Here is a 16,750-nt window from a genome sequence, read left to right as displayed (position 1 = left end):
GGTGCAGGATGTTTTACATTATATGACATTAGAGGTGCAGGATGTTTAACATGACATTGGATGTGCAGGATGTTTAACATTATATGACATTAGAGGTGCAGGATGTTTAACGTGACATTAGAGGTGCAGGATGTTTAACTTGACATTAGAGGTGCAGGATGTTTAACATTATATGACATTAGAGGTGCAGTATGTTTAACATTATATGACATTGGAGGTGCAGGATGTTTAACGTGACATTGGAGGTGCAGGATGTTTAACATTATATGACATCCTGCACGGATGTTTAACGTGACATTAGAGGTGCAGGATGTTTGAGTGGGGTTACAGATTACAGGACAGGTCTGACTGTTAGAGTGGAGTTACAGATTACAGGTCTGACTGTCAGTGGAGTTACATATTACAGGACAGGTCTGACTGTTAGAGTGGAGTTACAGATTACAGGACAGGTCTGACTGTTAGAGTGGAGTTACAGATTACAGGTCTGACTATTAGAGTGGAGTTACAGATTACAGGACAGGTCTGACTGTTAGAGTGGAGTTACAGATAACAGGTCTGACTGTTAGAGTGGAGTTACAGATTACAGGTCTGACTGTTAGAGTGGAGTTACAGATTACAGGAGAGGTCTGACTGTTAGAGTGGAGTTACAGATTACAGGTCTGACTGTTAGAGTGGAGTTACAGATTACAGGTCTGACTGTTAGAGTGGAGTTACAGATTACAGGGCAGGTCTGACTGTTAGAGTGGAGTTACAGATTACAGGGCAGGTCTGACTGTTAGAGTGGAGTTACAGATTACAGGTCTGGCTATTAGAGTGGAGTTACAGATTACAGGACAGGTCTGACTGTCAGTGGAGTTACAGATTACAGGTCTGACTATTAGAGTGGAGTTACAGATTACAGGGAAGGTTTGACTGCTAACCTGGACACTTCTGCACTGGAAATCCTGCAATGCCCTCCAATGAACCATCAAAGTATCAATGCAGGACTAAGATTGAATCGTACTACACCGGCTCTGACGCTGGTCGGATGTGGCAGGGCTAACAAACTGTTACATACTACAAAGGGAATCACAGCCGAGAGCTGCCCAGTGGCACGAGCCTACCAGTCGAGCGAAATTACTTCTATGCTCGCATCGAGGCAAGTAACACTAAAACATGCATGAGAGCATCAGGTGTTCCGGATTACTCTAATCACGCTCTCCGTAGCCGATGTAAGTAAGACCTGTAAACAGGTCAACATTCACAAGGCCGCAGGGCCAGACGGATTACCAGGATTTGTACTCCGAGCATGCGCTCACCAACTGGCAAGTGTCTTCACTGACATTTTCAACCTCTCCCTGTCCAAGTCTGTGGACAACATGTTTCAAGCAGACCACCATAGTCCCTGTGCCCAAGAACACAAAGCCAACCTGCCTAAATGACTACCGACCCGTAGCACTCATGTCTGTAGCCATGAAGTGCTTTGAAAGGCTGGTCATGGCTCACATCAACACCATTATTCCAGAAACAGTAGACCCACTCCAATTTGCATACTGCCCTAACAGATCCAAAGATGATGCAATCTCTATTCCACTCCACACTGCCCTTTCCCACCTGGACAAAAGGAACACTTATGTTGAGAATGCTATTCATTGACCACAGCTCAGCGTTCAACACCATAGTGCCCTCAAAGCTCATCACTAAGCTAAGGACCCTGGGACTAAACACCTCCCTCTGCAACTGGATCCTGGATTTCCTGACTGGCCGTCCCCAGGTGGTAAGGGTAGGCACAACTCCAACACCATCATTAAGTTTGCCATTGACGCAACAGTTGTAGGCCTGATCACCGACAATGACGAGACAGCCTATAGGGAGGAGGTCACAGACCTGGCCGTGTGGTGCCAGGACAACAACCTTTCCCTCAACGTGATCAAGACAAAGGAGATGATTGTGGTCTACAGGAAAAGGAGGACCGAGCATGCCCCATTCTCATCGACGGGCTGTAGTGCAGCAGGTTGAGAGCTTCAAGTTCCTAGGTGTCCACATCACCAACAAACTAACATGGTCCAAACACACCAAGACTGTCGTGAAGAGGGCACGACAAAACCTATTCCCCCTGTCATGGGAATTATGTTCTCAAGGTTCATAACCCAATTGAATTAAACTACTCAGTCTGCAACCTAGAATTTGTAAGATACTGGTTGAATGAAACAGACTAAATAGCTAAAATAGTCCAAAAGGTTTATTCACGAGGGCGCTGGTCTGTTGTACAAAACCATTCATTTTATACTGGCTTCTTACGCACACACTTCTACACACAAACATTAGGTATCCTACGCACACACTGTCCTGCTACCCAGCCGACAAAGATTAGAGGAGTCTGTGAGAATCACTCCCCTCAAGATAGGGAGACCCTGGGAAGTACTCTCAGTGGCCACCAGTGTCACGACTCCCAAGGTGGCTCCCCTGCCTGTTCGGGCGGCACTCGGCAGTCGTCGTCGCCGGTCTACTAGATCCCCTTTTCTGTTTGTTTGGTCTTATTGGTTGCACACATCTCTTATTTTGGTTTTTGATTCATGTCTATTTAAGTATGTTAGGCCCGCCTATTTTTATGCGTGATTGTTTTTCTGTTAGTCAGGTTGTGCGTGCTGTGTTCCTGTCAGGTTGTGCCCTGTGTTCCTGTCCGGTTGTGCCCTGTGTTCCTGTCCGGTTGTGCCCTGTGTTCCTGTCCGGTTGTGCCCTGTGTTCCTGTCCGGTTGTGCGTGCTGTGACCCTGTCCGGTTGTGCGTGCTGTGTTCCTGTCAGGTTGTGCCCTGTGTTCCTGTCCGGTTGTGCCCTGTGTTCCTGTCCGGTTGTGCGTTCTGTGTCCCTGTCCGGTTGTGCGTGCTGTGTTCCTGTCCGGTTGTGCCCTGTGTTCCTGTCAGGTTGTGCGTGCTGTGTTCCTGTCCGGTTGTGCCCTCTGTTGGGTTGGACTATTTTCTGTCGATTTTCGCCCGTTGTTTTGGGTGTTGGTTTTGGGAATCCTAATAAAGTCAGTTTCCTCTGCTCTCTGCATCTGATTCTGCTCCCACCACTCCAGGCGTTTGTGACAGAATCCTCTGAACCCCTCAATGGAGTCAGCAGGAGCAGCTGCACCTTCTCTCCCATCCATGGAGGAGCGAGTCCTCCATCATATGGCCATTCTCCTCCGTATCGGGTCGGCAATGGACCAGATGATGGAGAGGATGGACCGATGGGAGAGGAATGGCCTCCCTACCTCACCCCCAGCTCCTCTTCCGCCAGAACCACCTACCCCTCCTACGGCGTCCTGATCCGGTGCTCTGCGTCTGGCGCTCCCCAGGGAGTACGATGGAACAGCGGCTGGGTGCCAGGGGTTCTTACTACCGCTGGAGCTGTACCTGGCTACCGTTCATCCAACTCCCTCGAGGGAGGAGAGCGTCCTCGTCTCCTGTCTGACGGGTCGAGCCCTGGAGTGGGCCAACGCAGTGTGGAATGGCCCAGACTCTGCAAGGGATCAATACCCCGAGATGAACGGCTGTTTCACCTGCGACAGGAGACGAGGAGCGCGCAGGACTTTGCGCTGGAGTTCCGGACCTTGGCCGCCGGGGCGGGGTGGAACAACAGGGCCCTGATGGACCACTATCGCTGTAGCCTCCGGGAGTACGGACGCTGGGGCGGGGTGGAACAACAGGGCCCTGATGGACCACTATCGCTGTAGCCTCCGGGAGTACGGACGCTGGGGCGGGGTGGAACGACAGGGCCCTGATGGACCACTATCGCTGTAGCCTCCGGGAGTACGGCCGCCGGGGCGGGGTGGAACGACAGGGCCCTGATGGACCACTATCGCTGTAGCCTCCGGGAGTACGGCCGCCGGGGCGGGGTGGAACAACAGGGCCCTGATGGACCACTATCGCTGTAGCCTCCGGGAGTACGGCCGCCGGGGCGGGGTGGAACGACAGGGCCCTGATGGACCACTATCGCTGTAGCCTCCGGGAGTACGGACGCTGGGGCGGGGTGGAACAACAGGGCCCTGATGGACCACTATCGCTGTAGCCTCCGGGAGTACGGCCGCCGGGGCGGGGTGGAACGACAGGGCCCTGATGGACCACTATCGCTGTAGCCTCCGGGAGTACGGACGCTGGGGCGGGGTGGAACAACAGGGCCCTGATGGACCACTATCGCTGTAGCCTCCGGGAGTACGGACGCTGGGGCGGGGTGGAACGACAGGGCCCTGATGGACCACTATCGCTGTAGCCTCCGGGAGTACGGCCGCCGGGGCGGGGTGGAACGACAGGGCCCTGATGGACCACTATCGCTGTAGCCTCCGGGAGTACGGCCGCTGGGGCGGGGTGGAACAACAGGGCCCTGATGGACCACTATCGCTGTAGCCTCCGGGAGTACGGCCGCCGGGGCGGGGTGGAACGACAGGGCCCTGATGGACCACTATCGCTGTAGCCTCCGGGAGTACGGACGCTGGGGCGGGGTGGAACAACAGGGCCCTGATGGACCACTATCGCTGTAGCCTCCGGGAGTACGGCCGCTGGGGCGGGGTGGAACAACAGGGCCCTGATGGACCACTATCGCTGTAGCCTCCGGGAGTACGGACGCTGGGGCGGGTTGGAACGACAGGGCCCTGATGGACCACTATCGCTGTAGCCTCCGGGAGTACGGCCGCTGGGGCGGGGTGGAACGACAGGGCCCTGATGGACCACTATCGCTGTAGCCTCCGGGAGTACGGCCGCTGGGGCGGGGTGGAACGACAGGGCCCTGATGGACCACTATCGCTGTAGCCTCCGGGAGTACGGCCGCTGGGGCGGGGTGGAACGACAGGGCCCTGATGGACCACTATCGCTGTAGCCTCCGGGAGTACGGCCGCTGGGGCGGGGTGGAACAACAGGGCCCTGATGAACCACTATCGCTGTAGCCTCCGGGAGTACGGACGCTGGGGCGGGGTGGAACGACAGGGCCCTGATGGACCACTATCGCTGTAGCCTCCGGGAGTACGGCCGCTGGGGCGGGGTGGAACGACAGGGCCCTGATGGACCACTATCGCTGTAGCCTCCGGGAGTACGGCCGCTGGGGCGGGGTGGAACGACAGGGCCCTGATGGACCACTATCGCTGTAGCCTCCGGGAGTACGGCCGCTGGGGCGGGGTGGAACAACAGGGCCCTGATGGACCACTATCGCTGTAGCCTCCGGGAGTACGGCCGCTGGGGCGGGGTGGAACAACAAGGCCCTGATGGACCACTATCGCTGTAGCCTCCGGGAGTACGGCCGCTGGGGCGGGGTGGAACAACAGGGCCCTGATGGACCACTATCGCTGTAGCCTCCGGGAGTACGGCCGCTGGGGCGGGGTGGAACAACAGGGCCCTGATGGACCACTATCGCTGTAGCCTCCGGGAGTACGGCCGCTGGGGCGGGGTGGAACAACAGGGCCCTGATGGACCACTATCGCTGTAGCCTCCGGGAGTACGGACGCTGTCAGGACGCCACCCTCTCCCTCGACGAACTCATTGACATGTCCATCTGACTAGACAACCTGCTGGCTGCCCGCGGGCGTCCAGAATGGGCCCTGTTGGTTCCACCTCAAGGCCCTCCCGCTCCAATCCCCAAGGAGTTAGGGGGAGCTGCATCGAGGGGGACCGGGGGAGGAGGCTCCTCCTGCACCTGGTGTGGTCGGAGAGGACACACTGCCGATCGGTGCTGGAGGAGCTCGTCTGGGAGTCAGGATGGCAGGCAGAGCACTCCTCGTTCACCCCACCAGACTCACCCAGAGCTCCTTGTTGGTCATATGTTCTTACTAATTTCTTTCTCTAAGTTTTTCTCCCTCTCTACAGCATAAGGCGCTAGTCGATTCAGGCTCAGCTGGGAACTTTATGGATAGTGGACTCGCGTTAAGGTTTGGATTAGTTACCCACTACCCACTACCTCTCATCGCCACGGCGGTGGAATCATTTCACGGGGCGAGTTTTTTTCACAAAACTGGACCTTAGGAGTGCGTATAATTTGGTGCGTATCCGGGAGGGAGATGAGTGGAAGTACCACATCTGGCCATTATGAGTACCTCGTCTTGCCGTATGGGTTGAAAAGTGCTACAGCCATTTTCCAATCTTTCGTAGACAAGATTCTCAGAGGCACGGGCAGGGTGTGGTAGTGAATATGGATGATATACTGATCTATTCTACCACACGCATGTGTCTCTGGTGCTTAAGGTACTTGGGCGACTGCTGGAGCATGACCTGTACATCAAGGCTGAGAAATGTGTGTTCTCCAAACCAGCCGTTTCCTTCCTGGGTTATCGCATTTCCACCTCTGGGTGGGTGATGGAGTGTGACCGCGTTACAGCCGTGCTTAATTAGCCGACTCCGACCACGGTAAAGGAGGTGCAGTGGGTTTTAGGGTTTGCCAATTACTACCGGAGGTTTATCCGGGGTTTTGGTCAGGTGGCGGCTTCCATTACCTCACTACTGAGGTGGCTGCTCCCTGTTGTACTTTAGAAGGCAGGCTAGAGGTGGCTGCTCCCTGTTGTACTTTAGAAGGCAGGGTAGAGGTGGCTGCTCCCTGTTGTACTTTAGAAGACAGACTAGAGGTGGCTGCTCCCTGTTTTACTTTAGAAGGCAGGGTAGAGGTGGCTGCTCCCTGTTGTACTTTAGAAGGCAGGGTAGAGGTGGCTGCTCCCTGTTGTACTTTAGAAGACAGACTAGAGGTGGCTGCTCCCTGTTGTACTTTAGAAGGCAGGGTAGAGGTGGCTGCTCCCTGTTGTACTTTAGAAGGCAGGGTAGAGGTGGCTGCTCCCTGTTGTACTTTAGAAGGTCTTGTTTTGTTCTGCAAATCATAAAGAGGATAGATGCATGATGATCAGATCACAGTAATTGTATAATCAATCCTATTGTTGTCTATTGGAAGCCAACAATGGTTAATCCAATCTGTGAGATGATGATGTACTGCGTGGTTTTGGTGGCTGTCAGTCTTGCAGGAGACCTGCTTTGCATTTGCCAGGGTGTGTGATTTTGACAGCTTCTTTTCCAGGAGCTGTATTCTCTTTAAAAAAAAATGAAACATCTGTATGAGATTATCTTTGTGATATTTTTGTTTCAGTGGAATCAGTGTGTTATTATTATACTACAAACCTCCTTCTATTGGTTGATGGACTCCTGAATGACACCTACGCTGCTTCCTTTGACACTTGTGCTTCCTGTATGCTCATGAGGACGCCTCCTCCTGTCACCTGTGAAGGAGCCTCCTATCCTGTCACCTCATGCTAGTTGTGTTAAACCCAGCTATAGTTTTGTTTCATTACTGGTAGCTAGCTTTTTGTGTCTTTCAGTGATCCTTGCTTTGGTGAGTGATTCGATGGGTAGTCATGGATTTTTTTATTTTACCTTTATTTAACCAGGCAAGTCAGTTAAGAACAAATTCTTATTTTCAATGAAGGCCTAGGAACAGTCTGTTCAGGGGCAGAACGACAGATTTGTACCATGTCAGCTCGGGGATTTGAACTTGCAACCTTCCGGTTACTAGTCCAACGCTCTAACCACTAGGCTACCCTGCCGCCCCAACACACAGCACCCTTCTGATTAAACAGCCAATGACGTGTGTCTCACCATGCAATAATTACTCCAAATGCATCTTCTCATTATTTATTACATACCTTTCAACGTCTGTTGGAAACTGGAACAATGATTTTCCTCCTCTGAACAGTATTGCAGTAATCACAGTAGTTATCCGTGTCTTTGACAACAAACACATGACGTTCCAGCTCAACAATTTCATAATCAAGTGGGAAATTAATTAAGAATTGTTTTTTTATTGTTTATATTGCCTCCCCTCCCCTAAACAAAATCACAGAGAACATTTTACATTTTACAGAAAAACAAGGTATTTATTGATTACATGTTTCTTATCGTGAAAAAAAGTTGATTCACAGAAGGAGTACTTGTAGTGGCAAAACTTACAAAGACATTGATTTATAGCTATTTAAGACAACGCTTTTTCTGTGCGAGTTGTGAATTAGCTAGCTAGCTAGATATCTACTTGGGACAAGCTAGCCAGCTAGATATCTACTTGGGACCAGCTAGACAGCTAGATATCTACTTGGGACAAGCTAGCTAGCTAGATATCTACTTGGGACAAGCTAGCCAGCTAGATATCTACTTGGGACCAGCTAGCCAGCTAGATATCTACTTGGGACCAGCTAGACAGCTAGATATCTACTTGGGACCAGCTAGACAGCTAGATATCTACTTGGGACCAGCTAGCTAGCTAGATATCTACTTGGGACCAGCTAGCCAGCTAGATATCTACTTGGGACCAGCTAGCCAGCTAGATATCTACTTGGGACCAGCTAGCCAGCTAGATATCTACTTGGGACCAGCTAGCCAGCTAGATATCTACTTGGGGTCAGCTAGCCAGCTAAATATCTACTTGGGATCAGCTAGAAATCTACTTGGGACCAGCTAGCCAGCTAGATATCTACTTGGGATCAGCTAGCCAGCTACCGCCAAGAAGAGGATGAAGACGATTTGTGCCTTACTGAATATGCATGAAGTTCATTAGGAAAACGCCCACTTTCCAGTGCACTCGTCCTAAACAAATTAATCTTTATAAACACTTAGGTAAGTCAAGTCTACCAAACGTAGTGCACTATGTTTGTTATAGATTCTAGTTTTGGAAACAGAAGACTGTATGGAGATCAAATGTTTCATTGAGGAGAAAATGTGCATAATTTTAGCCAAAATCGGTGTAGCTTCATCTTCTCCCACTGCCGGCCACTGGGCTTCCTCTCTGCACCATATTTGGTAGTGAGAGGAAACGCCAACCGGATGCTTCACATGTATACATCGGTGAAATATCTGGCTCATTGCTCCATCTGTGGCCATATGCTGCAACAAGGGCAAATCCACAGATGAAACAATAACAAAATGGTCGCCTGACCTCTGTTTTGGTAAAAAGCTGAGGGATGGGCCTGGAGAAATGTAACCACTCTCAGATTAATAGACAGAGTTATGGATGCAAGGACTAACCATCCATGATATCAACATTATAGTTATAACCATGTTATGAAGCTATACAGGACTGACCATCCATGATATCAACATTATAGTTATAACCATGTTATGAGGCTATACAGGACTGACCATCCATGATATCAACATTATAGTTATAACCATGTTATGAGGCTATACAGGACTGACCATCCATGATATCAACATTATAGTTAGAACCATGTTATGAGACTATATAGGACTGACCATCCATGATATCAACATTATAGTTATAACCATGTTATGAGGCTATACAGGACTGACCATCCATGATATCAACATTATAGTTATAACCATGTTATGAGGCTATACAGGACTGACCATCCATGAAATCAACATTATAGTTATAACCATGTTATGAGGCTATACAGGACTGACCATCCATGATATCAACATTATAGTTATAACCATGTTATGAGGCTATACAGGACTGACCATCCATGATAACAACATTATAGTTATAACCATGTTATGAAGCTATACAGGACTGACCATCCATAATATCAACATTATAGTTATAACCATGTTATGAGGGTATACAGTGTTTGTTTACATTTACAATGTTTACAAACATGGAGTAAAACAAGTTTATATTTTGGCTTCTGATGGAGTGTAACAGTTGAACTAAACTCATGAGGCATTTAAAAGTTATATTCTTCAACAATCAATAGAGATATACTACCAGTCAATAGTTTGGACACACCTACTCATTCAAGGGTTTTTCTTTATTTTGACTATTTTCTACATTGTAGAATAACAGTGAAGACATCACAACTATGAAATAACACATATGGAATCATGTAGTAACCAAAAAAGTGTTAAACAAAATCATCAAACCATATATTTTATATTATTCAAATAGCCACTCTTTTGCCTTGATGACAGCTTTGCACACTCTTGGCATTCTCTCAACCTGCATCATGATGTAGTCACCTGGAATGCATTTCAATTAACAGGTGTGCCTTGTTAAAAGTGAACAGCACTCTATTCACCAGTGCACACGTCTGACCAGGGTCTAGAGGCTCTGTCCCCGTTCAGCTCTTGCTCTGTGCTGTACGGGACTGAGACTGGGGCTGAGACTGAGACTGGGACTGAGACTGAGGCTGAGACTGGGGCTGAGACTGAAGCTGAGACTGGGGCTGAGACTGAAGCTGAGACTGGGACTGAGACTGAAGCTGAGACTGAGACTGAGACTGGGGCTGAGACTGGGACTGAGACTGGGACTGAGACTGGGGCTGAGACTGAAGCTGAGACTGGGGCTGAGACTGAGACTGGGGCTGAGACTGGGGCTGAGACTGAGACTGGGGCTGAGACTGGGACTGGGGCTGAGACTGGAGTTGGGACAGACTGGGGCTGAGACTGGGGCTGAGCCTGGGGCTGAGACTGGGGCTGAGACTGAAGCTGTGACTGAAGCTGAGACTGGGGCTGAGACTGGGGCTGAGACTGGGGCTGAGACTGGGACTGAGGCTGAGACTGGGACTGATGCTGAGACTGAGGCTGAGACTGGGACTGGGGCTGAGACTGGGACTGAGGCTTAGACTGGGGCTGAGGCTGAGACTGAAGTTGGGACAGACTGGGGCTGAGACTGGAGTTGAGACTGAGACTGGAGTTGAGACTGGGGCTGAGCCTGAGACTGGGGCTGAGCCTGAGACTGGGGCTGAGACTGGGGCTGAGACTGGGGCTGAGACTGGGACTGAGACTAAGACTGAGACTGGGGCTGAGACTGGGACTGAGACTGGGGCTGAGACTTAGACTGGGCCTGAGGCTGAGACTGGGACTGAGGCTGAGACTGGGACTGAGACTGGGGCTGAGACGGGCTGAGACTGGGACTGAGACTGGGGCTGAGACGGGCTGAGACTGAGACTGGGGCTGAGACTGGGGCTGAGACTGGGACTGAGACTGGGACTGAGGCTGAGACTGGGGCTGAGACTGGGACTTGGGCTGAGACTGGGACTGGGACTGGGACTGAGACTGGGACTGGGACTGCACAGTGTACCTGGGTACCTGTCCCTGCTCTTGCTCTGTCCAATGCCCTCTCCCTTGGCTATTAATGATCATTCATTTGTGGAGCCTGGGAATATGCCTCTCTCTCAATTACATTCAAAGGGCTTTATTGGCATGGGAAACGTGTTAACATTGACAAAGAAAGTGAAATAGATAATAAATGAAATGGAAATAAACAATAAAAAGGAACAGTAAACATTACACTCACGAAAGTTCCAAAAGAATAAAGACATTACAAATGTCAAATTATGTCTATATACAGTGTTGTAACGATGTGCAAATCATTAATGTATAAAAGGGAAAATAAATAAACGTTAACATGGGTGTATTTACTATGGTCTCCTTCTCTCTCCTTCCTTCTCTCCAGCTTGACGTGTCTGTTGCCCATGCCTCGTAGCAGAGCCAAGATGTTTGGTGGGAAAAGTTCCTTTTGTCCAGCCTTCTCAATAACAGAGATTAATCCCATGGATATGAGGTTATGAGCTAATGCTGAATTCTCAAGTAGTTTGATAGGAAAAAGAGACTAGGGGAAGAACTGGAAAATGGGCCCTGCAGCTGAGAAAGAGGCTGAGATCCTGAGATCTGGAATGTTCCATAGGGCTCTGGTCTAAAGTAGTGCACTATATAGGGCTCTGGTCTAAAGTAGTGCACTATAAAGGGCTCTGGTCTAAAGTAGTGCACTATATAGGGCTCTGGTCTAAAGTAGTGCACTACATAGGGTTCTGGTCTAAAGTAGTGCACTATATAGGGCTCTGGTCTAAAGTAGTGCACTATATAGGGCTCTGGTCTAAAGTAGTGCACTATATAGGCTCTGGTCTAAAGTAGTGCACTACATAGGGCTCTGGTCTAAAGTAGTGCACTATATAGGGCTCTGGTCTAAAGTAGTGCACTATATAGGGCTCTGGTCTAAAGTAGTGCACGATATAGGGCTCTGGTCTAAAGTAGTGTACTATATAGGGCTCTGGTATAAAGTAGTGCACGATACAGGGCTCTGGTCTAGTGTACTATATAGTGCTCTGGTATAAAGTAGTGCACTACATAGGGAACAGGGTACCATAGGGGAAGCAGACCTGGTTGGTGTTTATGTTGGCAGGAGACATCGCCCTGTCTGACACGTTCACTGGGTGCTAGACACATACACACACATGCGCACGTGCACACACACAGGCGGGTCTGGGGAAAGTTTGAAGCTGTTGATGGCTCATTTGACGTGCCAACAGCTGAGGGTGTTATGTTGTTCCTACCCCGGCTAGCTAGTGGAAGGCTCTGTGATTCCACACTGGCAACCCTGCTGGTGCTTGCCTGCCTACAAACTACCCTTGATAGCCTATAGCTGCAGCACCAGGCCCAGGCTGAGACAGACTTCTCCCACATATAACCACGCGCAATCCCACCACTCTACTATTCCCAGACACTATGTTACCACTCTACCATTCCTGGCCCAGACACTATGTTACCACTCTACTATTCCTGGCCCAGACACTATGCTACCACTCTACTATTCCTGGCCCAGACACTATGCTACCACTCTACTATTCCTGGCCCAGACACTATGCTACCACTCTACTATGCCTGGCCCAGACACTATGTTACCACTCTACTATTCCTGGCCCAGACACTATGCTACCACTCTACTATTCCCAGACACTATGTTACCACTCTACTATTCCTGACCCAGACACTATGCTACCACTCTACTATTCCTGGCCCAGACACTATGCTACCACTCTACTATTCCCAGACACTATGTTACCACTCTACTATTCCTGACCCAGACACTATGCTACCACTCTACTATTCCTGACCCAGACACTATGTTACCACTCTACTATTCCTGGCCCAGACACTATGTTACCACTCTACTATTCCTGGCCCAGACACTATGCTACCACTCTACTATTCCTGGCCCAGACACTATGCTACCACTCTACTATTCCTGACCCAGACACTATGTTACCACTCTACTATTCCTGGCCCACCCAGACACTATGCTACCACTCTACTATTCCTGGCCCAGACACTATGTTACCACTCTACTATTCCCAGACACTATGTTACCACTCTACTATTCCTGGCCCAGACACTATGTTACCACTCTACTATTCCTGGCCCAGACACTATGCTACCACTCTACTATTCCTGGCCCAGACACTATGTTACCACTCTACTATTCCCAGACACTATGCTACCACTCTAGTATTCCCAGACACTATGTTACCACTCTACTATTCCTGACCCAGACACTATGTTACCACTCTACTATTCCTGGCCCAGACACTATGTTACCACTCTACTATTCCTGACCCAGACACTATGTTACCACTCTACTATTCCTGGCCCAGACACTATGTTACCATTCTACTATTCCTGACCCAGACACTATGCTACCACTCTACTATTCCTGGCCCAGACACTATGCTACCACTCTACTATTCCTGGCCCAGACACTATGCTACCACTCTACTATTCCTGACCCAGACACTATGCTACTACTCTACTATTCCCAGACACTATGCTACCACTCTACTATTCCTGGCCCAGACACTATGCTACCACTCTACTATTCCTGACCCAGACACTATGCTACCACTCTACTATTCCCAGACACTATGCTACCACTCTACTATTCCCAGACACTATGCTACCACTCTACTATTCCTGGCCCAGACACTATGCTACCACTCTACTATTCCCAGACACTATGCTACCACTCTACTATTCCCAGACACTATGCTACCACTCTACTATTCCCAGACACTATGTTACCACTCTACTATTCCTGGCCCAGACACTATGCTACCACTCTACTATTCCTGGCCCAGACACTATGCTACCACTCTACTATTCCTGGCCCACCCAGACACTATGCTACCACTCTACTATTCCTGGCCCACCCAGACACTATGCTACCACTCTACTATTCCTGACCCAGACACTATGCTACCACTCTACTATTCCTGGCCCACCCAGACACTATGCTACCACTCTACTATTCCCGACCCAGACACTATGCTACCACTCTACTACTCCTGGCCCAGACACTATGCTACCACTCTACTATTCCTGGCCCAGACACTATGCTACCACTCTACTATTCCCAGACACTATGCTACCACTCTACTATTCCCAGACACTATGCTACCACTCTACTATTCCTGGCCCACCTAGACACTATGCTACCACTCTACTATTCCTGACCCAGACACTATGCTACCACTCTACTATTCCCAGACACTATGCTACCACTCTACTATTCCTGGCCCACCTAGACACTATGCTACCACTCTACTATTCCTGGCCCAGACACTATGCTACCACTCTACTATTCCCAGACACTATGCTACCACTCTACTATTCCCAGACACTATGTTACCACTCTACTATTCCCAGACACTATGCTACCACTCTACTATTCCTGACCCAGACACTATGCTACCACTCTACTATTCCTGGCCCACCCAGACACTATGCTACCACTCTACTATTCCTGGCCCACCTAGACACTATGCTACCACTCTACTATTCCTGGCCCAGACACTATGCTACCACTCTACTATTCCCAGACACTATGCTACCACTCTACTATTCCCAGACACTATGTTACCACTCTACTATTCCCAGACACTATGTTACCACTCTACTATTCCTGGCCCAGACACTATGCTACCACTCTACTATTCCCAGACACTATGCTACCACTCTACTATTCCTGGCCCAGACACTATGCTACCACTCTACTATTCCTGGCCCAGACACTATGCTACCACTCTACTATTCCTGACCCAGACACTATGCTACCACTCTACTATTCCTGGCCCAGACACTATGCTACCACTCTACTATTCCTGGCCCACCCAGACACTATGCTACCACTCTACTATTCCTGGCCCAGACACTATGCTACCACTCTACTATTCCTGACCCAGACACTATGCTACCACTCTACTATTCCTGGCCCAGACACTATGCTACCACTCTACTATTCCTGGCCCAGACACTATGCTACCACTCTACTATTCCTGACCCAGACACTATGCTACCACTCTACTATTCCTGGCCCAGACACTATGCTACCACTCTACTATTCCTGGCCCACCCAGACACTATGCTACCACTCTACTATTCCTGGCCCAGACACTATGCTACCACTCTACTATTCCTGACCCAGACACTATGTTACCACTCTACTATTCCTGGCCCAGACACTATGCTACCACTCTACTATTCCTGACCCAGACACTATGCTACCACTCTACTATTCCTGGCCCAGTAATAGTGTAGTACCGGTAGTAATAGTATAGTAAGAGTGTAGTACCAGTAGTAAGAGTGTAGTACTAGTGTAATAACAGTTGTAATAGTGTAGTAGAAGTGCTACCAGTAGTACTAACATAGTATTAGTGTAGTACTGTTGTAGTACCAGTAGTAATAGTGTAGTACCAGTTTGGTACCCGTAGTAGAGTGTAGTGCTAGTGTAATACCAGTAGTAATAGTTTATTACCAGTAGTAAGAGTGTAGTGTAGTAGTTAGTGGTGGTGGGTAGTGGTAGTGGTAGGGGGTAGTGTGTGTGTGTGTGTGTGTGTGTGTGTGTGTGTGTGTGTGTGTGTATGCGTACATCTAGCAGGTCTAGCAGGATGCCACAGTCAATAGCTTCTTGTCTATTTGATTATCTCTTCATCTGGGAAAGATCATGTTGACTGTAATTACAGTATTAAGTTTCTTGGCAACAAGGTGTTTGGAGTTTCACACCTGAAGGGTTTAAAATACCTTGGCTTCTCCCTCCCCATTTTCATCCATTAGAGGTTTAACGTTTTGATTAAAAAGGAGTTGAATAGAATTTGTTTTGCAAGCAAGTGTGTGCAAGTAGTACTAGTAGTACCAGTAGTTATAGTGTAGTACTAGTAGTTATAGTGTAGTACTATTAGTTATAGTGTAGTACTAGTAGTACCAGTAGTTATAGTGTAGTACTAGTAGTTATAGTGTTGTACTAGTAGTTATAGTGTAGTACTAGTAGTACCAGTAGTTATAGGGTAGTACCAGTAGTTATAGTGTAGTACTAGTAGTTATAGTGTAATACTAGTAGTACCAGTAGTTATAGTGTAGTACCAGTAGTTACAGTGTAGTAATAGTGTAGTACCAGTAGCTGTAGTGTAGTACTAGTGTAGTACCTATAGTTATAGTGTAGTACTAGTAGTACCAGTAGCTATAGTGTAGTACTAGTAGTACCAGTAGTCATAGTGTAGTACTAGTGTAGTACCAGTAGTTATAGTGTAGTACTAGTAATACCAGTAGTTATTGTGTAGTACCAGTGTAGGTCTAGTAGTACTGGTAGTACCAGTAGTTAAAGTGTAGTACCAGTGTAGTACTAGTAGTACCAGTAGTTATAGTGTAGTGCCAGTGTAGTACTAATAGTACCAGTAGTTATTGTGTAGTACCAGTGTAGGTCTAGTAGTACTGGTAGTACCAGTAGTTAAAGTGTAGTACCAGTAGTTATAGTGTAGTACTAGTAGTACCAGTAGTTATTGTGTAGTACCAGTGTAGGCCTAGTAGTACTGGTAGTACCAGTAGTTAAAGTATAGTACCAGTGTAGTTCTAGTAGTACCAGTAGTTGTAGTGTAGCGCCAGTGTAGGTCTAATAGTACCAGTAGTTATATTGTAGTACTAGTAGTACCAGTAGTTATAGTGTAGTGCCAGTGTAGTACTAATAGTACCAGTAGTTATAGTGT

This window comes from Oncorhynchus clarkii, chromosome 20 (genome assembly GCF_045791955.1).
Source record: "Oncorhynchus clarkii lewisi isolate Uvic-CL-2024 chromosome 20, UVic_Ocla_1.0, whole genome shotgun sequence".
NCBI lineage: Eukaryota > Metazoa > Chordata > Actinopteri > Salmoniformes > Salmonidae > Oncorhynchus > Oncorhynchus clarkii.
This window is presented reverse-complemented; position numbering follows the sequence as displayed.